We start from the raw sequence: 25,155 nt of genomic DNA, 5'->3' as shown, positions 1-25,155 counted from the left end.
GTAAGGCAAAAAATACTGGGGGTGCGTGAGGGATAAAATGACGAGACTGGATGGAGGGTGATACGCGTCGAGTGACAGTGGTGTACGTGTGCGTTCGCGAGGGGTCGCCTTTAATAATGTATCATAATATCACCTCGTTCTCTCCCCTCCCCTTCGCCCCGCCCCCACCCCCAACTCTGCGTATATACGCGACACGTTACGACCGTCTCACCCCGTATATTACGGTTTACACGTGCCTCCGCGCCGTTTTTTACGTGCCCGCGCGAATTACCGTCGTATACGCGACGGGATCCCGGCTGTCGCACTTTTTCACCAGTCACGATCGTTTTTCGGCCGTGACTGTAGCGCGAGGAATTAGATATCCGAGTGTCGGGGATATCAAAATAAACTCGAAACGAAACCGCGCGCGCGTTACTTTATTACGCGGCTTTAAAAATGCGCAACTCGGAACGTTAAAATTTCTGTAAAGAAATAGTAACACATATATATGTTATATACATATAAGCACACACGTGCATATTTTCAGATGCATCATGTACGGCTCATGAATGCTTAACGTACGCTGATGCACGTTACATAAAAAATGCGCTTTTACAGCATACCTTTAAGGCTTTCACATCGTTCGCGTGTGATTTAGGTACGCTCAGCTTAAAAATGGCTGCTTCACTTTTTATGCATTTCTTCTCGCTGCATCTTTTACAGTGTAACATCGTTCTTTCAACACGCTCTTACACTCTTGTCATACGTCGTCGCATACGAGTTAGCAGATTTCTGGCGCGAAGTCACATTGTCGTTAATATTTGCCGAGCTAATATTTGTCTCGTTAACCGGCGACGCAGCGACGGTAATAATGGTAATTGATAAGGGTAAAGCGTTCGCCCGGATTAACACATTAAACCCCGCCACTGTCGGTCGACGTGTATTCGAAGAGAATAATCAGAATTTTGCACTACTCGATAACACATCGTTTGCATACAGTTTACTGATACGTATCCGATCGATATAATTTGTTTCTTCAAAAGTGCATATTTTGACAATTTATACAAAAATATCTTTTATCTCCAAAAACTTAATTTTCTGAAAAAAAAAAGAAAGATGTATGTACGTATGTATGTATAACAGGGTGTCCAGCAGTCTCAATGAAAAAAATTCTCTGACTTTTTCAGATTTTCCAAGACCAGAAATTCATTTTTTCCCTGACTTTTTAGTATTATTTTTTCCAAATATATAATTTGCATATATCTATATGATAAATCAATTAAATGTTAAATCATGAAATTCTTGAGATATTTTTGTCAACGATGAAAAGGTTTGGAAGTTAAAAAACAACAAAAATTTTAATCAATTATACCATCTGCATTATGTGCGATAATCGAAACAAACATGTCACTATAAACTATTTAAATAATCACCTTTTTATTTATATTATATCAAATTTTTTAGTTTTGTCTCTATCAAACACATTGAAATAAAATAACACGACGATGAAAATATAAATTAACGAACGCGCTGTAGATAAATCGATTTTTAACAACACAGAAAATTAGCGTGCTGGTAGTCACGGAAAAGTTGATATTTATTTAATAAAAAATTTCAAATTATTGAGACAAATGTAGAATAATGTGAAAAATCCAAATAAATAGTAAAATTTCCTGACTTTTCCCCGACAATTCCAGATTTATAAAGCTCCCTGACAATGCCAGGTTTTCCAGATTTCCCTGACTGCTAGACGCACCCTGTATAAATTTTACCGTGAGACTTTATATGTCGGAAATGATTCGTAAGCGCTACTATATATATATATCTATGCCGCAAGTCGATTTGCGCTATTCAGGGTTAAATCTCACGTAAACGCCCCAGGACGAACGTCAAGGAACGAGGATGTACGTGAGACGAAATATTACGGGTCGCGTCGCTCGTTACATCGTCGGTCCTCCGGGACCGAAGTGACCCACATTCAACGTCGTCCGAATTCAACGTCGTTTCTCTCGCGGCGTGGCGCCACGCTGTCGTTTCAGAAAGTTCGACTTTAGAACCCGAAATTCATTAAAATGCTAATGCGCGAACGAGAGAAACGAATTTCGCTCGATTCCTCCCGACCGTCGAAAGGGACTTTTCCCGAGGGCACATGGGAGGAATGGGACCATATTGCGCGAGAAGAGGGAGAGAACGGAAAGATAGAAGGGAAGGAACTGAGAAGCAGATAACCGAATTAGCCGATACTCTGATTTATTAGCAGCGTCCTTAAACTCTGATGGACGGATCTCGTGTTGCCTGCGTTCTCGAATATTGAGTTATTCCTAGCATTATATATGTATGACGTATAGTTAACTCGTCAACACACAGATTGACCCTTCCCTGCACAGATCTAGTATTAATCAGCGACTAAAAATAATTCTTAAAAGTCGATCACTGTATTTTAAAAATATTATTACCCTACGATTTTAAAAATTAAACAACTAGAATCGTGTTAAAGGCGAATAAAACAAAAAATGGATTTTAGAGAATTTGGTATAAGTAGATCCAAATATATTGCATTTAAATGTATAAAATAAAATTTGACATTTAATCTATCAAACTATTCAAAAAACCATTAAATATCTATATAATTTATTTACACTTACAATTAGATGAATTGAAATTATTTCTCCATTTAAATATCTATATAATTGATTTACACTTATAGATGAATTTAAACGATTTCTCGCGGTCGTTTCGCAAGTCATCGAAAGCGTGCTATATAATTCCTTCGCACTTTTCACCGAGTATACGTATAGAATGCCGGAAGCGTTCCGCAGAGCCAGCGGCTGCAGGAAATTCCGCTACGACGGCAAAACTCGCCCGCGCGGTTTCTCTCGCATCACGAAATTTATCGTTAGCGGCGATCGGCCAAGGTAATAGCCCGTGAACTACCCAATTTCGTGTGACCTTCGATAGACGTTTTCATCCCCGTCGAGATGGCGCGGCCTAAGAAGGGCGAAGGAGGGCGAATAGGGTGGCTCGCGCATCCCTCGGGTTTCCGGCCACGGTAGTCGGCAACCCCTACGGATAGATGGAATTGGATCGGAGGGGTAGACCCGTTCGAAGAGGGTGGACAAGCTTCACCCTCACTCAGCCTTGGTGAACGCGGGAGATATAGGCTTGTGTGTTGCCCCGTACCTGCTGCTCTCCCTCTCCCTAGAGGAATATGTTATTAGGCCTTCAGGATTATGTACTGCTCGATAGGAAGGAGCGCGATAGGCGCGAGGTCGATCCGCTGTGGAAGCGAGACGCAGAAGTCGGCGTGGAATCGGAGGAAGGTCTTGTCGAAAGATAGCGCGGGGTCGAGAAAAAGGGAAAGGGAGACGGAGAGAAGACATTTTAATGTTCGCCCGACTCTCGAAGACCTAAATCCGATGACGTGATATATACATATGCAAGGCAAATATCGAGAAAGTAAAAGGCGAATTTAAATTGCATTTTCGGTAAAAAAAAAAAACATACAGTTAAATGGCATATCATATACCCTAGATTTCGGAATATATACACACACAAGCAGTTTTGATCAAATAATATATTTTATTATACATGTAATAATATATTGTTATTACTATAGTGAAGGAAAATTTAATCATGGTTTAGCGAAGCGTTGAATGAAAAAAATATGTTAAAAATTCAACATTTTCTATTCCCCGATCGCGAGTGTAATGCGCAATTGAAAGCATCTCCGAGGGAGATAAGACGCGTGTCTCTGAACGGCGAAGAAACGCGGCAACGCACGTGAATATACACGTGAATCACTCGACGACGAAGAGAAGCGGGCAAAAAGAGGAAGAAAAGGAGAAAGAAGGAGAGCCGCGGATAAAATGACCGAGTAGGCAAACGAGGGATCGAGCCGAAGCGAGCGGGCAAGGCCAGTGACATGTCAAAGTGCGAACAGCTGTTGGACTCGCCGCGAGAGCGAGAGAACTCGCCGGAACGGGAGAAGAACGAGGGAAAAAGAGTTACGAGTCCCTCTCCGCGATGTGCGTACACAGTCGGCGAGGCTCGTTGCCTTCTCCCTTCCGAAGCAACGACTCGAGAGTAATTTAAGAGCGTGTCGTGTTGTTGCAATGGCTCCTCGTTGTACCTCGTAGGTGCACTTAGCGCGAGCAACGAGCACGGCACTCTAATTTAACGCGTACACGCGTCCGCGAGATACGAACCGGAGAGGGTTTCGGTACGAGGCTGTTTTATCACCGACAACATCGAATAATCAGTACGAGACGTAATCAACTATCACTATAAGCCCGATAACGATAATTCCGTAGCGATTAATATTTCATCCTTAATGAATCATCCACTGAATCATGCTCTTGATCAAACTACAAATGCATTAGTTATTCGATAACATCCTTGAAAGATTTTATAACACTTTTATAGCTGCAAAACTGTTTAATTTTTCAGGAGCAATAATTTTTCCTTCCTAACATTTCTTCTAGAAAAACTAATTATTGAATAAATACGACCCCTCTTATATGGATTAAAGTTATATTTTTAGATATATTATTAAAAAATAATTGACCTAAGATTTATAGTTATGTAATTGTAATTATTTAGGAAAACCTTTCCACTTGCACGAGTCTTTTCTCGTTCTAAAAAATAAATTGTTTCTTTAAAAATCTGATTATTCCGATGTATTTATTTTTGAATGTTTATACGCGACAATCATCAAGAGCGAAGCATGCATATATATCCGGTTTTGACTATTACGACTGTACCGTATTTACGCACGTGTAACACGCAATATGTATATTGTTCCCCTTGCGGTTACCCGTATTTCGCACGCACACACCGCACGCGCGTGCAGAGTTATATTTATCTAATTCTAATACCGCACACAGGCCTCTTCTCGAAGAAGAGCTCGCGCTCTTTCTCGAAGACGAGAGAAGCGTTTAGGGGTACGCGAGGAGAGAAACGGTACTTCGAGTTTCCCAGTGTGTCACGCGTACTCTTCTGCGCGCCGACGTCTTCGACGAAGATCGCGAAGGAGAAGAAGAAGAAGAAGAAGAAGACAACCACGACGGCCACTGCGCAGTTTCGCGGCTAGCTCGCGTCGTTCACCAGTTCAGAGATACGCACGGGTCCACTTGCGTGCAGGTGCGCATTCTCCGGGGAAATACGCACGAGTACATACGCATGTTTAGGTACTTTGAACCCCAGAGCTCGTCTTTGTGTCACCGACGACTGAGCCAGTGGTTTCTCCGCAGGGGGTAAGAGAGGATTTGACGCATAACCCCCTTGCGAGGCGTTATAAATAGAGACGCGCGGATTTCACGCGCGAAGGCGATTTCGGTAACTCGCCCGCTCGTTTGCTTTCAACGTCGTTTCATTAGGCGACCCTCTGTTCCTCTTAACATAAAAGATCTTTCGACTTGAGAAAAATGACATCGCATGCGATAAGTTAAAGAAAGTATTTGTAATGAATTTTTTACACCAACGAAAAATAGAAATATGACGGAATCTCTTTTTTTTCAATTAGAATATAGAAACTTGAAATGTCAAAATAAGGATCTAATTTTTTTAGAAAAATCTAGAAATATTTAAAAATATCAACTCCTTTATTCACTCAATTAAGAACTTCACTTTTAACAATGATACATTGGAAAAAAAATTTTGTTGGATTAACAAAAATTCTGTTCGAAAATGGACGAAACGGAATTACTGGTTGAATCTACCAGAATTCCTTTCAATGCAACAAGCATCTTGTTTGTACAACAAATCAGTTTATTGGTGCAAACAAGATATTTGTTGCGATTTATATCAACTCCTTTATTCACTCAATTATATCAACTCCTTTATTCACTCAATTAAGAACTTCACTTTTAACAATGATACACTGGAAAAAAAATTTTGTTGGATTAACAAAAATTCTTTTCGAAAATGAACGAAACGGAATTACTGGTTGAATCTACCAGAATTCCTTTCAATGCAACAAGCATCTTGTTTGTACAACAAATTAGTTTATTGGTGCAAACAAGATATTTGTTGTATTAAAAGGAATTCTGGTAGATTCAACCAGAATTCCGTTTCGTTCATTTTCGAACAGAATTTTTGTTTGAATCCAACAAAATTTTTTTTTTTAGTGAGGTAATGCGTTTGAATCGACTTAAATGCGTATTGAGATAAAACTTCAGCCAATGAACTCGTTTCGAATGAGCATAAATCCGGCTTTTCAGTGGCATGAGAACGACACGTGGACGCTAAAGGCGTTCGCTGTTAACGAACGCGCAATAAGATAAATTAATCAGCCGTCACCCAGCAGGCAGCATATTTCTTTTCAAACGTCCACCGAGGAACGCGCAAAGGCGCCAGCCGCCGAGACACAACTTGGCTATGTTTTCCTGGCCCATATCGTGCCTGTGTTTTCGTAACCCGGAATCTCGCACGGGTCATCGGTTTTGGTTTAGTGTCGTCTCGCGACAGCGACGAGAAGAGAAGGCGTGTGTTTCAGTCGCTGAAAAACGGCACGAAACACATGCTGCTGACTCTCTGGATGCCTCTTTCCACGCTCTCAGCATTATACGAACTCGTAAGCAGTGTAGCAGAATTTTTCTTCTACGGATAACAACTCTCTTAGAATCTCTCTCGTTTTGCTTATTCCTTGAAATATAAACGTACATTTTCGAGAACATTTAAAATTGAGAGAACATAACTCTGAGGGTTCTACGATAATCTAAAGAAATTTGAATGCGTCCAATGAATATCTCTTAAAATAGTCATCGAGCGTGCCACATGGAACACAGCCAGATCGACACCTAATACTTTTATCGCGCTTTAAATTCATGAGCAGTACTTATCGAATAGCTGATGCGTGCTACAATAAGAATCAGCAGATGTGTGAATTTAAAAAAATCGCATCGCTCATCAAATTCACGTATCATCGATCATCGTCAACGATAGATAGAGCAATAGAATTGCGTTGAGAAATCTTCGTTAGAGATTCGAACATCGCGATCGACACCAATCGTGCTTGATCGTCTCGCTCTGGCTCTCGAAAATCGAGCACCGGTGCAAATGAACGGGCGGGAAACGCGCGCGCATATAACAACCGGTCGGTCGATCTCTCGCTTTTAATCGGCACGCAGTCGCGCATTGTGCGCGCACAATCGGCCCTGGTGCCTGCGTTCTCGAGAGGCGCGCGCAATGAAAAAGCCCTCAACTATCGGCCCCGATTATCTTCCCTGTCCATCTAATGTCTTTCTCTTGGCGTCCCGCTTACAATACGATCGTTAAACAGAATGAAATAGCGCGAGTTCACGAGTCCTTTTTTTGTTCCTTTAAAAAATGTACTCTCCCGTGTGAATCTTAAATGGATATAATTGCACGCACGATGTCGTATTGTGATTTCGAATGCGTCATATCTGTGATCTACGTTACGCGAAAATATTTAATTAGTTTTCATGCCTTCGTGTATACATATATTTTCTGAAAAATATTATCCACCGTATCTTAAATTTTACTTCACTCAAACAAGTGCAATGTAAAGTGTCAAAGATGACAAGTTAGACATATATACAAAGTATATTAAAAAGTCGATGTGAAAATATTAAAAAGAGGAAAAATGGAAGGAGTGTATTAAGAGTCACAAAGTTGACTTTATCTCTCATTTTTTTGATCGATCTCTCAAGCGAAGGGTGCCACTTACTTTCTTTAACTTTTCGGGAATCGGTGGGGCTCTCCTTGAGAAAAATACTATTAATGTGTCAAGTTCGTTCGAACTCTTTTAACATGATCGATCAGCTGACTCTATGTATGTCGTCAATTGCTCACACGACAGATTTTCTAACTGTTTCTAATTAGTGGCCCAGTCATTAATATTACCTTCTTAATACCTCGCGCATAATAATTATCTTTGACTGCCGGATCCATTAATCTTAAAGAAGATGTCACGGTAGGTTCGAGTAGTAGGACGAAATTTTTTAAACGAGCAAATCGAGCAATCACGTCTCCATCTCTGGTAATATACCGTTAGTAATGTATCATTTAAATGATGGTATGGAATATGATTTTGTCCATCGTGCGTGCATTTTTGTTATCGAATAATCGCGCGCATCTCGCGGTTACAGTAGTATGCTATAATAAATATCATACATTACAGTGGCGTAAAACTCAACGAGACTCGCCATCGCGATTTTGCAATGACTGCACTAAGGACTTTATAATGATTAAAGGAATAATTAAAGCGAATTTATGGCAGTAGATAGAAGGAAAAAATTATAATTACATAATGTAAAATCTCTATATATATATATATTATAAATAATCGGTAAATTTTCGATCCATTTTATCGCTAATAATAATCATTATTTTAATTTTATTATATATGTTATGATTCATAAATTTGATGAAGTATAAAAAATAAAATAAATATGTATGATATATATTTTATATAGTAAATATGTTTTCTAAAAACTACGCTATACTCCAAGATAACTTCATAGTCTCTCAGGCCATAAGGAAAGACCGCGAGGCTAGAATCGTACCGAATGATCTGGATTAAGAATCTTTGAGGTTTTTTGGAGGAAACGGACCGTTCCTGTTCTTTGAGCCATGACAATAAGGTTTCCTCGCGTGCTCCACGCCGGGATGTGATTTTCTGCGTTTCTTGTAGCCGGTTTACCCTGCATTCGTTCGAGCGAGCGGTCGTGGCCCTCCCCCACGAACGCGAGATCCGAATGAATAACTTGAATGGCATCCTCGGAAGGACTGCCCTTTCTCTCGGTCCTTTTCAACGAGATATCCTACGGAGAACCAGGCATGGAGAGAAAAAGGGAGAGAGAGAGAAAGAGAGAGAGACAAATGTCTTGAATGGCCCATCTCAAGGGTCTTGAGTTTCAATGCATCGTCCGATCCCGCGGCAGAAACGAGCGCGCACACAAGGAGAAGAGGAAGGCAGGGAAGGTAGGAATAAAAAAATCAAGTGCGAGAGGTCTGAGACTGACAGGCCCGTCGGGGATTCGTCAACCAAGATATGATTTCGTCCGCTTGCCAATTTCGATGCGCGACAACGCACCGCCTCGAAAAGTTACGCACATGCTTGGCATGTGAAGAAAAATATCTAACCCACATTCCATTCGAGTTCTTTGCTCGGCAATTCTTTATCTTTCCGCCGTTCGCTCTAGATTTATTTTCAAAATGGTACAAACTAGGTTTCTGTCAAGATTTCGTTAATTAAAATACATATATTGCGTAAGAAGAGATGTTAACTAGCTCAAATGATAATGTATACATTTTCCACGATTTTATTTATTTTATTTATATTGTTAGATGATTGATATTTTGCTGACAATAGCAAAAAGTTGATTTAATTGGGTTACAAATACAAACTAGATTTCTGTCAAGATTTCGTTAATTAAAATACATATATTGCGTAAGAAGAGATGTTGACTAGCTCAAATGATAATGTATACATTTTCCACGATTTTATTTATTTTATTTATATTGCTAGATGATTGATATTTTGCTGACAATAAGCAAAAAGTTGATTTAATTGTCTGCAATAAGTGTTCTTTACGATTCAAGGAGGCTGAGCTAATGGCGCATACGATGTCAATGCCCGTGACGTTATTACAGGCCGCGTTTTCGAGGCGATGGCGCATTTAGCCTCACGAGAGGAGCAAAAAGACCACACGTTTACGTACGCACACATGTCCACGGTAGGTTTAGGGAGCGCTCGGTTATGGGTTTACGCAGCGTGTACGACACAACGACGATGGACGTAATTTTCATCGTCGGCTCATCGTGATAATGGAAAAAACCCACATAAGTTCGGCGAGGAAGAAAAAGAACGAGCAGGCCGAAAGAAAACGTCGGAAAGCGCAAGGATATTTTGCGGAAGGGAAAGAACGGCCAGGAGCACCGAAACAAGGCATACCACGCGGTCATATTTCGCCCTCTCTCAATTCTTCCATATCCTTTTTCTTTCTCCTTCTCTCTAACCGGGTACACGCCAGGGTATAAACGACATACGCACACGAAGACGACAGGCCATGCGTCAGAGAGGAAACACATGAGTCCCTGTCATCTGGCCAGCAAGTGGTCGGGACGCGATTCTAGAAGAGCTTACTAGAGGCTTGTGCGTGCGTCACAAGCAAGAGAAGTTGTTTTTGGAACACGACTCGACCCAACGCGCACGATGCGCGTGCACAGCCTCCAGAGAATTTCGTGAGTCGAATCTTTCCGTGAGTCTTCCGCCGAGAAGTGGACACTTGTAGAGAGGCGATCCATCGGGAGACAACCAACAACCAGCTTTCTTTATTTTTTTTTTCTCGGACAAAATACTTTCTTGCTATTCAACGACGTAACATTACTTCGCGGCATTTATTTATATAATTTGCATCCTCTTTTTATTCTATTTTAGAAAAATTATCGACAATTTTGATCGAGGAATAATTTGAAGAAAGTTCGAGGGAAGAAAATTAACTTAATTTTTACAAAAAAAAAAAAAAAAAAATTAGGATATATTCCGCGCATCGTCATTCTTCGCATATGCGACATTCTACGTCGTACGCTGCACCTTTCGCAAAATACCACGTGTTGAGGAATGTATTATTAGCACCTTGTTGACCGCCGCGTTACGAATCGCGCACGCATATGCGGGCACACGTGCGTGTGAGCGATACACACAAGTGGAGCACGGGTAGGCACAGTTGGATATTAGTCAGCCAGCGAAGACCATACGGGGGCGAGCACACAGTGGAACGGAGAAAGGGGCCAAAGGGCAGAGGAAGATACGGAGAGAGAGAGAGAGAGAGACCGTGGAGAGAACTCCATGCGAGAGATGGCAGCTTCATAATTGCTTTTAGCTGCGTAGTATGTGCCACTGTCAGCTGTTCCCTTATTACGATGATACACTCTCTCGCCCGCGTCTTCCTCTCTCGTTGTGTTATGTGTGCCACTCCGTCTTCGTCGCCATGATAAACCTGTGCACGAAACATACTTCCGGAAGGGTCGGAGAGAACACAATGCATACGAATCCGCAAACATCATGGCCAGAGACGGAGGAGAGAGTATCGATAAACACACCGAGAATCCCGGGGGACCGAACGTGCTCGTCTATTAGGGGACAAGTTTTTTTTCCGCTAGATAAATTCTGGTGCGACAATCTTTTTTTTTTTTTCGTATATCGTTTCATGTAAGACTCTGTTTTTTCTCACCGTTTTACCGGATTATCGTTGCCTGAGTGAATAATGAAATAGTAAGCCATCTCGACGGCTTAAACCTACGAAAAGGGTCCGGAGGTAAAGGTGGCAGGTCTCTATTTTCGGTCGAAAATGAGTTTTAGACTCGCTAATGGACTACTAGATTGCTTCAAAGCGATTAACAACTCGACGAACTCCTGTTCACAGCGGAAAATGTTGCCATTAGGGCTCTAACATATTCATTTCATTATCATTTAATTGGATGCGGTACTATATTCTAAGTAAGAATAAATTAGGTCCTTTGTTTTTTTAAATAAAGAACTGATTATATGTTCTTTTTTAATTTAGCTTCTGGTTAATTAAGAAATGAAAGGTGTGTGCTCCATGCCAAAACTTGATGGTCATTATAACGGTGCAAAAGATATATCCATAGAGGAAGATATATTTTCGATAAATATCTCCCTTTACGGTAAAGGTAATATCTCATCCACTCGAGTTCATCCCCCGCTTCTGGATTCGATTCCTTTATTGAGAAAATAATTGACTGATTAAGGTTCTGAGAAACTGGCGAAATCGATAAATCAACACAATTCTCGTAAAGATTATTGCTAGATAAATTATTACTCTATTATTAGTAGCGATGATACGAAATCATCTCTTTCATCGATTACTGTATATACATATATGTAATTTTAATATTACACATATATACATATATATTAATTTTTAAGCATAATAATTGTTGATTATTTTTACACATAATGTTTTTATGTTTTAAGTATATATATTCAGGCTGCTAAAACAGAGAGATTATTTTTCTTCGCATATTTTCTGCATGAATCAAATATGGAGAAAAATAGCTTTTCTCGATATTGTTATTCTTGGCATACACCGTGCATTTTTTTTCTGCCTACAAGCGAGCCCGTTAACAGCGTCGTGTTCCTTCTTTGACGTATATGCGTTCGTGTTTTTTCGAGTTTGAAAAAAGCGTCGTAGTACCGCGTAAGGGATCGACGAGTCCGAGAAAGCGACCCTCGGTCACCCTTTAATCTTCGTTAAAACGAGCTACACGATCGTCCCTTCATCTAAACCGAGAACCGCGCGGTCTTGATTAATCGTCCGGCTAATAGAGAAATAAGTAGTTTTGCATCCATCGTTTGCACCTAAACCGAGGCTTATTTTCGCGGGAATAATTGCAGGGGCGTGAACGAGGCATGAGAGCCGCGATAATAAGAAAATGAAGAACGCGCTTTAATGATCTTAACGATGCCGGAGGCACGGACGGAGTTTCCCATGAAGAACGAAAGGTGTCGGTTGACGCGACACGTGTGCTCACCGACGACGCCACGTGGCGACTCTCGAGGGGATGCTAATGCACGTGACCTCGTCATTGTATCGGCACTGAAGCAAAAGGTCGACGTGATTTCGAGGGTGGTCCTGGCGGACTCGCAATTCATACCTAACGAATTATCAGTGGGAAATGTATATAATCTATATAGTCACCGCGTGTACTAGATTAAATCCCGTATTGAGTTTATCTTCCTCGGACATAATTAACATCTGTGATCTTAGAAAAGATATATTAATTTGGAGCAAAAAAAATATCTGAAAAAATTAATAATAGTACCCCCTACGATAAACAGCTTCTATTACCATTTAGAAAAAAAAATTTAATGAATTTTTTAATTGAATTATTATAATCCAGCGTTCTTTAGAAGTAGAGATATTTTTTTCATTGTAATTTATATATTACAATTTCACTACTGTGCTATGTCTATGTTATTTATGGCAACTATTTATTATACAATGTAGCTCTATAAATTTTTATATTGTATCATCACGAAATGGTACGTAAAAAAAGTCTATAAATGTAACGTAATTTGTTCTATACATAATAAATTCCAAAACTTTTTTTCGGACAAATAGCGTGCATTTATCACACTTCATCTCCCGCGTTAGTTTCTTTCCGTGCGTTATAAGATTCGAGACAGCATTTAATATTCCGACATCGACCGGCGCGATACAGCCGATAAATCGATGAGATAAAGAATTTGTCAAGTGTCAATCACGAGGGTTGTACAAAACGCGACGACTCATGTAGCCGTATCGAAGTATTTTTGTAGCGAGGACACGATCTTTATGCGGTGCGTTCGTACATCTCGAGGTTTCGGGCCTCGCGAGATAAATCGCTATATGCACGAACGATCGTTGAATAATAGCCAGACCAATTCAATCTGTCACTCGTTAACCACCTTCTAACTATGATAAATGAGCTTCGAAGCGATACAACGTGTGCATCGATACACATAGACCCGGTATCTTCTTTGCGTATCTCCTCGTCGATCCGCCTGGCCGATCGCCGCGATCTAATCGATCGTTAATCCGCACGCCGATTGATATAAATCAGACAACGATTGTTTAATAATCCTTACTTTTTCGCTTCAGTGCGTTGAAAGTTATACTCGATATATACAACCGCGCACGAAGCTGAAAATTCAAGAGCTCGAATTTTTCTTTGCAGCAAACGTCATAACAAAATTCCAAGGAGAGCTAAACGAGATATGTCATTAAAATTGTAAGAGTGTTAGGAAGTGTCGAAAAGAAGGCGCTTTGCTCTCGATCGTTATAAAGATAACCGTATTAACGAGGATTTTTCACGGACGTTCACTGATCCGTATCGCGACTGGAAACGGATACCTACTTCGTGCCACGACCGGCCGTGGATCGCCGCATCTCCTTCGTTTCAAAATCTACTCACGGATTTATAACTCATACTATGCTTGAGCGAGCCGCGATGCGAACCATGAAGCGAATTACATCCTTCGGCAATAACGACGCGCGTGCTCGATTTGCGGATAGCGAAATATCAAGAGAACCCGGCCGCGCTTGTGATTTACTCCCTGTAACCTTATAAATCATCGGCTCCTCGCAATCGGCATCGAGTCATCTCCCTCGCTGGTCCACGTTATCCTTCGTTTTCGTGTATTGCACCGCGGTGCGCGCCTTTCTCTCAACGTGAACCAAATGTCAGAGGCTCCATGCCACGAAGTGTACGATTCGACAGGCAAATTTTTGCGGCAATGTGTGTGGGATAAAGTATAGTTATTACGAGAGATATTTGCTCTTTCGCTTATACAAAATTATCAATAAGAGGCAAATTAAAAATAATGAATAGTCATTATCCCTTATATACGTAAAAGAATACAATAAATACAAGAGTAAAAGTTGAAGAAAAATTCTAAATTGAAAATATATGTCTGTGATGGTATGCGATAAAAAATGTATATGTACTTATTTCGCGAAAAATCGTAATTGGCTAACAATATTACTTAATCGGCCAGTCACTGACGCGGATGTTCCATCATGAGAATCTCTGTCAACGAAACGTGTTGATCCTCAAAGATGCCAATCAGTTTCGTGGACTAACACCGATAGATCACCAGCGCGACACGTTGGTCATCCTATTCTCGTGACAGTTAACGCGAAGAAGACCCTCTCTCGCAGGTTACGCCGTGAAAAGAGATATACTTATCTACGAGGCACATCGCATTAGGTAGCCTCGAGGGATTCGTTCTCGAACATGCGAGATCTTCCGACCTCTCGACCATCTTTCTTTGCTTAGAGATGAATAAAATTGCCCTTTAAAGCAAATTCTCCGGGAGCGGCGCCGCGCATTCGTCACAACCCTTGTCAGCTCTTTGAGAGCCACCCTTATCGAAGTGGAACAACGCTCGATAACCGAATACATTTGGACCGAAACGCGCCTATTCGATTCCCGAATTCGGAGATACCATACAGAGATGGTATTATACAACGGTTCTCAATCTTTAAAGCGCGGTTCATATTTCTCTTTATATCTCTCATTCGTCATGCGACGGTAACAGATTACACATCTACATAGCAATTTATACAAACTTGAATCTCAAGTCCATCGATCTCATCGTGAAACTCGTCGTGGAAATTTTAAAGTTAAACTCTGCTGTAAATATATATTTACCTTTGCGTTTCTGAATTATTAGATTTTAATTATCCACTGTAAAATTTTGCTCCGATAAACGTATAATTTTTTTTTTTTTGTATTTCTCGGGTTATGCATTCTGAGATTACGATGTTTTTTTCGCAAATCGAGAAACAGAGATGTTTGACATATTCGGCACAAGGCGTATGCCCGTGTTCTCCTTCGGGGGAACATCGTTTTATTATCGGTAGCGACAAGACCACGCGTCGCGAAGGGTCTTAGCATACAATGGCGAGAGGAGGAGACCCGCCGCGTTGGTAAAGAGCACATGGCAGTAATTTTACTCGCTCGTACGTACCCACACCGAAATATAATACGCGCGTTCGCGCGATACATAATGCAAAAGGTGAGCGCTTACAACGATTCGCTACGCAGATAGATGGATAGATAAATCAATTTATTACGCCGCGAGAGATATCTCTTTAAAATCGCGCGCGGTAAATCGCATAAATATGTAGAATGTTGAGTAGCACAAACAGCGCGAGAAATATTGCAATCGATAATCGCGCGTAACGCGAAATTAGCTGTCTCGCTTGGAAAATATGTATGATACTCTCTCGCGTTTCGCGATTAATTTTTTATTCTTTAGATGCAATGCGAGATGAAGCGTTGTAAAAGAATCTCCGAAGAAATCGATGGCGCACACTTCCATAATTATTTTATAAATATCCAAAACTAATTACATTTTCGAATGAAAAAATTTTATTACATTCGAATTGAGAGATGGATAAATTTTTGTCTTAAAAATTATTATTATACACTGTTCTTGTGTATATAAATTTTTTTGAAGATGGTATAAATAAATTTTTAAAATTGATGCAATTTCTGATCTTCATGTGGAATCAAGCTGATTGTCCGCTTTCTATGCATCATAGTTGCTGATTTAAAGGTAGTTGCGACACTAATAAATTTTACGATCGCTTATAATGTATCTCTTGTAAATATAGCATAATTGTGATGAATGTATAATGAACGACATTTTATAATCGCGCGTAAAATCACGATATTCGCTTTACGTTCGGACCGTTTCGGAAGATAAATTATTTTCAGGCAACGTGACACATAACATACACACACGCACGACAGTGCTCGGATTCGCTGCGTATATCGTGCCACAAATAAGGCAACGGAGAGAATCACAGGGTGTCGAAAGTCCACGCATATCCTCGAGAACGTTCGTTCCTGCTCGCACTCGCTATCTGATTGCAGACTTGTTTCGCGGCGGAAGCCGTTCTCCCGGCTTCTTCTTCGACGCTGAAACGAAGAAGATACGTGCCTCCGAGACGAGTTATCATCGAGATTTATGTCCAGCTTCATCGAGCTTTGCGTTTATTCGCCCGGCGTCTAATGAAGCGATCGTTATAATCATTCCGATTCACAAGGTTCCGAATTCGCGCATTATTATATTCTCATATCACGTATCCTAGCTATAATATTGAGTTTTATTTGATAGGTTTTTTATATATATTTATATCAGATATTGCAGAATTGCGATTCCAAGAATAGAGCAATGAGCAAATTAATCAAAAATACATAATTGTTATAAAAATATAATAAAAAATTTAAGAAAAAACCACGTTAAAGCGACCCAAATTATCAGTAAATTAATTCATTATACATTTTTTTATTTTTAGTTACACAAATTATTCTGACATTTAAAGTCTAATAGATTTGTAGACGGCATCTTTATTAAGCGGTTAATTTATTATGAAGATGAGTTATTCTCAATTACGAAAGCTATATTTTTGGAAGTTTTTCGGCATTTAAAATACTTTGACGACAAGAACTGTGTAAGGAAGGATTTCATCGCTCAACGAATCTTGAAAGCTAGCTCGATTTTATTCTAATGATCACACATGTTACGCATTTCCCGATATAGAATGCGATACAGTCATACGTTAAAATAGAACCCTGTGGTTTCCGTGCACACTTAATTATGAGGATGAAAAGTTGGGCAAATCAAGAGAATGATTTTATTTTAGAATTTAATTCTAAAAAAGTTTCTCCTTTTTCTTTAAGAAAGAGATAGATTTTCTCTAAAAAAAAAATAACACAATATATATCTCCTTAAAGTATTCTAAACTTAAAGCCAAAATCTTTTTATCAAATACATATCTGTGAATTCATAAATAATATTTAACGTGTCAGTATTTATTCGCAAGACACAGAATTACTGATACATCGATATATCATTGAATATTGTTACGCGGAAAGCACAACTCATCGGTATTCGATCGACTCGCGGAGGCTATCGAGAACATCTCCTAAGAAGCCGCGGATAGGCGGAATTTAGAAAAAAGTGGAGAAGTATAGTGGCGAGGCGAGGCGAGGCCGTCATTGCCGATGCATGGGTTGCGTTGCGATCGCCTCCCATAACGCATCAATCTCGCGCGCGGGAGATCCCTCGGGAACCCCTGTAGCACAGCGCCCTGTCCGAAGCTCGGCCGCGCTCATCCGTCACGGCCGGCACTCCCGAATATACGCACTCGCGGTGCTTATAGGAGAGAGAGAGAGAGAGAGAAAAAGAGGGGTCGCAGAGAGATCGTGCGTACCCCCTCGTGCGTGCCTGCGTGCGTGCGTGCGAGATTCGTATTATCCGCCACGATGCCTGTATTACGAGAAGGGAGCAGCAGCCAGTGTACACACACATATATATATATATGTAGAGTGTATCGTGTGACACTGGTGTGTGAGCGCCGAGAGCTAGCTCGGAAGAGAACGCAGAGAATCCTTCTGCGTTGTTTCAGTGTCATTGAGGGAAATAGTCGGCAGGCTAATAAGCGAGGGCCCCGAGGGTAATGATTAGTGTAGGGTTGGGATTTTTTCTGTTTACACATTGCAGCTGACAGCTGAAAGGCCCTTAGAAATTTTTGAAATTTTATATCTGTACACGATCGGATAAGTCATTTTTATCAAATCTATCTTGTAATTTCACATTTGTTGCACGTGTAATCTTTTTATTAGTGCGACGATAAAAAATATAATTATTATTAAAAAAGATATATATGTGAGAGATATATTTGATTGCATGCATTTTGCAGCCATCTTATCTATCTCCCGCGATATATTACAGATTTCTCACGGATTCGCGAGAAACAGGAGGAATTAAATTATTTCGTCACGCGCGCCGGAGAGAAATAATATCGAGCAACTTAAAGTCTTTAAATGTGAAAGGGTCGAACCGCGAACGAGCGAAAGGTTCTTAACTCGCATAATTCCGCATTATCCTCCGTCAGATTATTTTCATTAAACGCGTCTGCGGTCGCGAGATTCCGTCTCCGCGAATGTATGGCGGTGGATGTTGGCGGATATAGTGGTGGATTTATAGACCACCCGTGTAGAGCTCTTCGCTAACGATGTTTCGTAAAAGCAACATTCACTTTCGCACTTGCGGGTGTGAATGCTTATGTACGAGTTAACGAAAGAATTTAAAGTGTTTAGTTTGGGGATCGAAAATTATATCAAGACATTTATAACGCCCTATGTTACAGTATTTGAATTATTCATTCAATGATTTCTCAAATAATATATTTGTATGCAATGCAAATTTTATAAAGTGAAAATAAGTCTGGCGAAAAATATTTCGTTATAAATAAAATTATACTCTTTCTAAAATAGATTATATAAGCAACTTTTTGTGAGTTTCATTCTTTATACAAAAATTATTTCCCTATATTCTTTTTAAGAGTTTTTAAATAATTAAAATATTGAACTCTCTCACAGGATCTGATTATCTCTTAGATTATTTTTGTAATTATCTCTCTAATCTGTTTCTTCAATTATATTTAAGAAAAACATTTTATTACGCATTCTACATGTAACTAGAATAACACATATTTTACAATGACACAATTATTATAATCAGACAATTCTTAAACATTAATAAAGCGTTAATTTTGGAGCATAGATAAGAAATTGATTATATCCTTCTTTATATTGGGACTTTATATCCATTTACATTCTCGATCGACTTATTCTCACTGCTATAGAAATGCTATAAAATAAATTTCTCACTCACCGATACCTGCAATAGTGGAGTCGTACATGCACATTGATCTGAAAACAAAATATTCAAATTATGTATTATACATATGCGTATGTGTACACAGCGTGTTATGAAAGTATAGAAGCAATCGAATATCTCAAACAACGTATTTTAGAAAAAAAAAAAATTTATTTTGCATACCTTACAGTTGTTCCGCTGTCGCCCGATGCTTTCCCGAGCCTCCTCCTTTCTTGATAGCACTCACGACACTCGCAAAAACGAATAATTACGATCGCCCGACACTTTACACGGCACTTCCGACGCGACGCGTGAAAATCGCACGCGTATTTCGCGTGCATTACACAATGAGAAAACTATAATCGAAAACGCGTAGCAACAATTTGGTATCTATAAGCTGCGCGCTCGTTTGACAAGAACCTGCAACAATAAATAAAATACATACATATATTAGAGCAATTTTATCTCAATATCTGTAAATATATACATAGATTGTCCTTTATTTGAGCTTATATGTATGTTAATTAATATTTTTCTGCTTTTAGAAGGTAAATATCTTTTTAGAATTCATGTAGAAGTATAATTTTTTAAGCCTGATAAATACTGATAAGGAAAATGCCGTAGAACAAAATGAGAAGTTGCGAAATCAGACGTCAGTTTCAAACACACACACATATTATTATCACTTTGATATATGTATACAAATATCCAAGAAAGAAGATCTTTGCTTTTTCTGTTATACGTATTTCCTCCATTTAAATCATCCTGTCTCAATATTTCTCGACGCGGACAGCGATTACAAATTCTTACGCTAGACAAACTTGCTGCATCGCATACAAATGTCTGGATCTACCTGAAATCTCGTGTTTTTCTTTAATTAGAGAAAGGATCGTGTTTTTTTTCCAAAAAGATCTGTAAACTGAGCGCGTAGAAAGTGTAAACATTAACGAGATTTTAACATCCATTAAGAGCATGCGAAACGTATAGACAGGGTCTGCATTCTTTGCGCCTTAAAATAAAAAAAATTGTACAATTATAAATTCTTTATAATGTGTTTTTATTCAATGTTTATTCACATTTGCAATTTATAAATAAAAATTTTTACTTCATTATCAGCTACAATTTAATTCTACAAATTAATTTTGTTTTATCATTTCTCTAATTAATCTATGTTTAGATATAATGAGGAAACATCTTTAAAAAAGCAATACATCGGTTAATAACGGATCAGGTTTAAAGGTTTACACATATATAAAGAAATCTGATGTCTGGAGTAATAATTCTGTTAAACCGAGATATGACCGCTTTCACTGGTTTTCCAAGCTGACCCTGTGTAGTGTCATGGCCAAGCTATGCGTGTCGATCGATTCTTCCCTATCTAGAAATACGCATATCACGATATTCCGTGCTCGAGGGTTGTTTTTCTCTCTCGCTTTATCTTTTTCTCCCTCTACTCTATGAGCGACGATGAATCGACTGCGCCCGCGTATTCTTTGCATACTCGTGAAAACGCGCTGTTATCACGTTTCCTAATAATTCTATGTCCATATACATTTGATTCGTCGATGGCAGGACGGTTCGGAGAAAAACAGTTGCTGGGTCTCTACGATATCTTCTGATCGCCGTCACGTCCGCGCCCAACTGTACTCCTAAATCCGAAACTCCTGTCCTTATCCCCCTATCCTACACATTTCTTCCCTCGTCTCTCTTTTCTCTCTCCCCCGTCGATCCCGATCTCGTCTCTCTTCTCGTCGTATCTTGCATCCCACGGATCACAGTTACGAGTCCTATCTCGTGGCCTCCTCGACGAGCCACGACTCGGACGAAATAGCAGAAGCTTCGGCGGTGAACGCCTCAGAATACTAATTCGCGAGCCAAAGTATCGCGAAATCGCAAATCTCGATCGGTCTAAATAAGATTGCGCGATGCAATATTCACGTCGTTTCTGTATATACGCGCGTAATTTTAATAATAGCCTAATATATGCTCGCATCAATTTAGACGATGCGGTCAATTAATTAAAACGCGTCCATCTAATTAAATTCACTTGCAAACATATTATTATGGACAAAATACAATTTTCTCAAATTACAAATTAAGACTTAATATTTCTCAGGGTTACCTCGATCCATCAATAATCTAGATCAGTTGTCTATCAATTCATATTAATATTTTATACCTATAAACTTGGCAAAATTGATTTCGACGTAACTAGCAATTTTATTTAATACATCACGACGTTTCGACTATTTGGTTGTGGTCCTTATTAAGTGAGAATTCCATCAATTAAAATGAGATTAACGCAACATAAAACCGATCTTATTTAAAATTAATAGTTAAAAGAGGAACACGTCCCATCGCTATGATGTTTCGTCAACGACAGCAATTTAATATTCTTACAATATCAATTAAAATGAGATAAGATCGGTTTTATGTTGCGTTAATCTCATTTTAATTGATATGGATCACAACCAAATGGTCGAAACGTCGTGAAAGTATTGAATAAAATTGCTGGTTACGTCGAGATCAATTTTGTCAAGTTTATTTTCACCATTAGCGTCCAACATTAATTTTTATTGATCTTATTTTATACCTATATATACGAGTACAATCGGGAGGGCTTTCACCGATTACGTAAGTATAAATGCAACACGTGTGCTAACAACATTTCGTATAGAAACTATTTCACGAGCCGGGGCTGTAAAATGTCGCGAGCGCAAGAGTTAGGTGGCCATCTAAAATAACAAACCGCACGCTGGGGAAAGTATTGTAGCGTGAGCGGCGCGTCTGTTAAAATTAAAACACCCGGATTAATTTACCACACTCCGCATATATTCCTCCCTTTCTGCTTCCTCCTACTCTCTCTTCCCGGTGAGAAACGGGATTTGATAATATCAAGGGCGATCCGTGAGCGGAATAGTCGAATGGACGTCGGTTTCGTTAGGTCCGTGTCTCGTGTAATAAAAGTCACCCTTTTCCACGGTAATCTACGACGCCACGGAAAATTCGGGCCATTAAGTATGTGCGGACTACGTGACGGCGATGACGACGAGGCACCAGGAATTAAAAGAGAAAAGAATTCATTTTGACTGCGCGTCAAAGAGCGCCAAATTAGCGAGTTTCGCGAGTGACGATTCATGGGAAAACACGTGCATTATTTTCCGCGTGTGTGATTCATTGACGCGATTCTGTCGCGCACAATCGTCAAAGACACGTGCTCTGGATTTATGTGCGAGCTAGTGTTATAAACTCACTCTAAAAATATCTATCCGTAGCAATGAGGACAGTAATGTTTGAAAGCTTATACCAAGCAACGTTTCATCGAATAAAACAAAATGTCTTTCATGACAAATACAATTTGCATGTATCCAGTCTTTTCTTTAAAAAAGAAATTAAAATTAAATAAGTTTGATGAAATTTGTGTGGATAAAATTACATTTCATTGATTATATGTATACACGTGTGATGTATAATTTTCATATCAACACAAAAGAACCGCTTAATTTGGATAATAACTCAAATTATAGGATCTTTATCTTTTAATTTACTACCGCATCCATCAAAGCGCTATTCATTTTGTTTTTGTTATTCTCGCACCGCACCCGCAGACTCGCCCCGAGACGATATTTAATTCCATCTAGCACTCTGCGTGTTCCGTTTAATCGAGGAACGTTCGTTTTTACGCGTCGCCCTCCTTGTCCCTGACAAATGTCGCTCCTAGTCTCTTAGTTACGTGAGAAACGACAAATTTCAAAAGGGGGTGCTAAGTATCCGAGATGGCCTGGGGAAACTGTCATCGTGAACGATGAGCCGGGAACGTAGGAGGAATCCCCGGTGATTCAATTCGATACAATCGGGAGTAGATTTCTACGCTTCCGTTATATATTGCACATTCGTGACCCTACGTCGCGACATCCTCCACCCTCTTTCCATCCGTCACTTCGTTAACACGCGTGATTTTTTAATCAAACATTTTCAAAGATTTATGAAATTAAACGAGGTTCCTTCTAGAACGAAAAGTACATCATAAATTTAAATCAATATATTAATTTCTCTCCTTGATTACTCTTTATATATAATTAATGAAAAGATCAGCTTAAATAAAATGATTAAAAAGAATCTTTTAAGAGATAAAACTGATTAATTATTATACCATTTTAATCTAACTGTATACATAATTCTAAGATAAAGTATTGCATACATATATTAAAAATTATGACATTTTATCGCAATGCAAATAAGTTGAATATTCTTACAATATCAATATTTGCATCTGTCTGAGTTCTGCACTCTAATACAGGACTCTATATATCCACGATATTATTGGAATACCGAAGATACGTGGAATGTTTCGTTGAAATCCACCGTGTGGTTTCGATATGAACTACCGTCGTTCCCCAGACTATCACGCTTGAAGTGGCAAACTCTCCAGGAGAATCGCGGATAACCGTGATATCGCCGCGACTTCTTCACGTATACATTCAGGCTGCAGCATACATACACCCGGATACTCTCATATGCGGTATTCAACGCTCGTTCGCGCATTCTCTTTCTCTCTGTATTCACGATATTTACATCGGCGTCCATGGTACCGGAGCGAGGTAAATTTGGGTGCAACAACCCGAAGTTATTATCGTGTCGGCTGAGCGTTGATCCCCATTTTTCAAAGTACCTACAGAGCTCGCCCGACCCCTCATGGCCTTTCAAAGGCTTCCCGAGGCTTAACGAGGGTAAAAGGTAAAATAAACAAGCCCGCGCAAAAGCCAGGGTTTCTCTCTCTCTATCTATCTATCTATCTATCTATCTATCTCTCTTTCTTTCTCTTTCACCCTCCCTCTCACTCTTTCTCTTTCTCTCTTTCGTTGTCCTTGTGTTAAACGCACTGGCGTATATGCGTCGATACCGATACCTGCCTGCCTATCTACCTAGCGCATAGAGCGCATGTGCATCCGCGCGAGGAGCATGAAGGCACTTAGCTGATTGCCCGGAAATTGATCAGGAAGATTGGACGGACGAATGGGGCGAGTCGCGAGCGGCCTTTTTTTGTTACCGGAAAATAAGTTGTTTCGCTATGATTTTTCGGCGTAGCATTCATATTATTCGATGTATCGGTAATAACGATTACTTTCGCATTTCCGGATTGACATTCCTCATTTTTATATGCCGAAAATTCATTTCTATTTTTTTTAAACACCTTGAGTAAATAAATATGTAGGTACGTATATTATAAATATTTCTGAATATATTTAATTAAAATCAAAATGTGTTGAAAATATACCTGGAAAATTATTTTCGCCTTTGTACAATCCTTATCTAGTGTTAAGCCTTATAAAAACTAAGCTCAAGTATCAAGAAAAATTCGAGAACACGATTTTAAACTAACATTGATATTAGACTGCAATCCCGTGACCGATTTTTATTTACTTATCGTGTCTGTGGGATCGCGGAAAGCGGATTTCGCAGTATCAGAAAAATTGGCGCGTGTGAGTCAGTGGAGTTTAATTCTCACATCCCGCCCTTTTCTTTCCAGTATATATAAGTATCTCGGCGTACGTTCATCCTATTTTACGGTAGCGCATTCGGCTGCGGCGCCTTCTTATTACGTTCCCTAGCTGTCGATCTGCGTTTCGAATAAAATGTCAGAGCCAGAAACGATTTTCTCCCCTCTCTCCTTTTCTCTTTCTTTCTTTGCTTTAAACTAAAGGGAGCACGCGTATATATGCCGGAAAGAGGATTTTCGGCGAGAGGAAAAGACGGTAAATCAGATTTGCCGTCTGGGAAAATGTTGTACTGGATTAGGTTCCTACCACGTGCGCCCGGCGGGAAATCCGATTCTCATCGAAAGTGTATTTCGCGGTATCGGTACCAGTCGTGGAACATCCTCCTCGCAAATTCACGTGAGAAGTCATCTTTAATTTTCTACACAACGCGGAAAACGAAGAGCGCGTTTGCTCTTTTGGCAGTTTTAATTT

At 39.6% G+C, this 25,155-nt stretch overlaps 1 protein-coding gene and 1 long non-coding RNA gene across 3 annotated transcripts in view; one reads left to right on the top strand and one right to left on the bottom strand.

Moving 5' to 3' along the window:
- The window catches only part of LOC146722201 (uncharacterized), a 108,479-nt gene extending 88,882 nt beyond the window's left edge, over positions 1–19,597 (bottom strand). For both annotated transcript variants that reach the window (XR_014925280.1, XR_014925281.1), the window contains exons 1-2: positions 19,367–19,597; positions 19,199–19,236 (exon numbers count right to left, since the gene is read on the bottom strand). This is a non-coding gene — a long non-coding RNA (uncharacterized LOC146722201). The remainder of the gene's footprint in view (positions 1–19,198; positions 19,237–19,366) is intronic.
- The window catches only part of LOC114934931 (MAP/microtubule affinity-regulating kinase 3-like), a 341,090-nt gene that overhangs the window by 267,559 nt on the left and 48,376 nt on the right, over positions 1–25,155 (top strand). The window lies entirely within an intron of this gene.

This window comes from Nylanderia fulva, unplaced genomic scaffold (genome assembly GCF_048542155.1).
Source record: "Nylanderia fulva isolate GAGA-0341 unplaced genomic scaffold, ASM4854215v1 Scaffold35, whole genome shotgun sequence".
Lineage (NCBI taxonomy): Eukaryota > Metazoa > Arthropoda > Insecta > Hymenoptera > Formicidae > Nylanderia > Nylanderia fulva.
The sequence above is the reverse complement of the archived record's forward strand: the minus strand, read 5'-3'. Positions and strand labels throughout refer to the sequence as shown.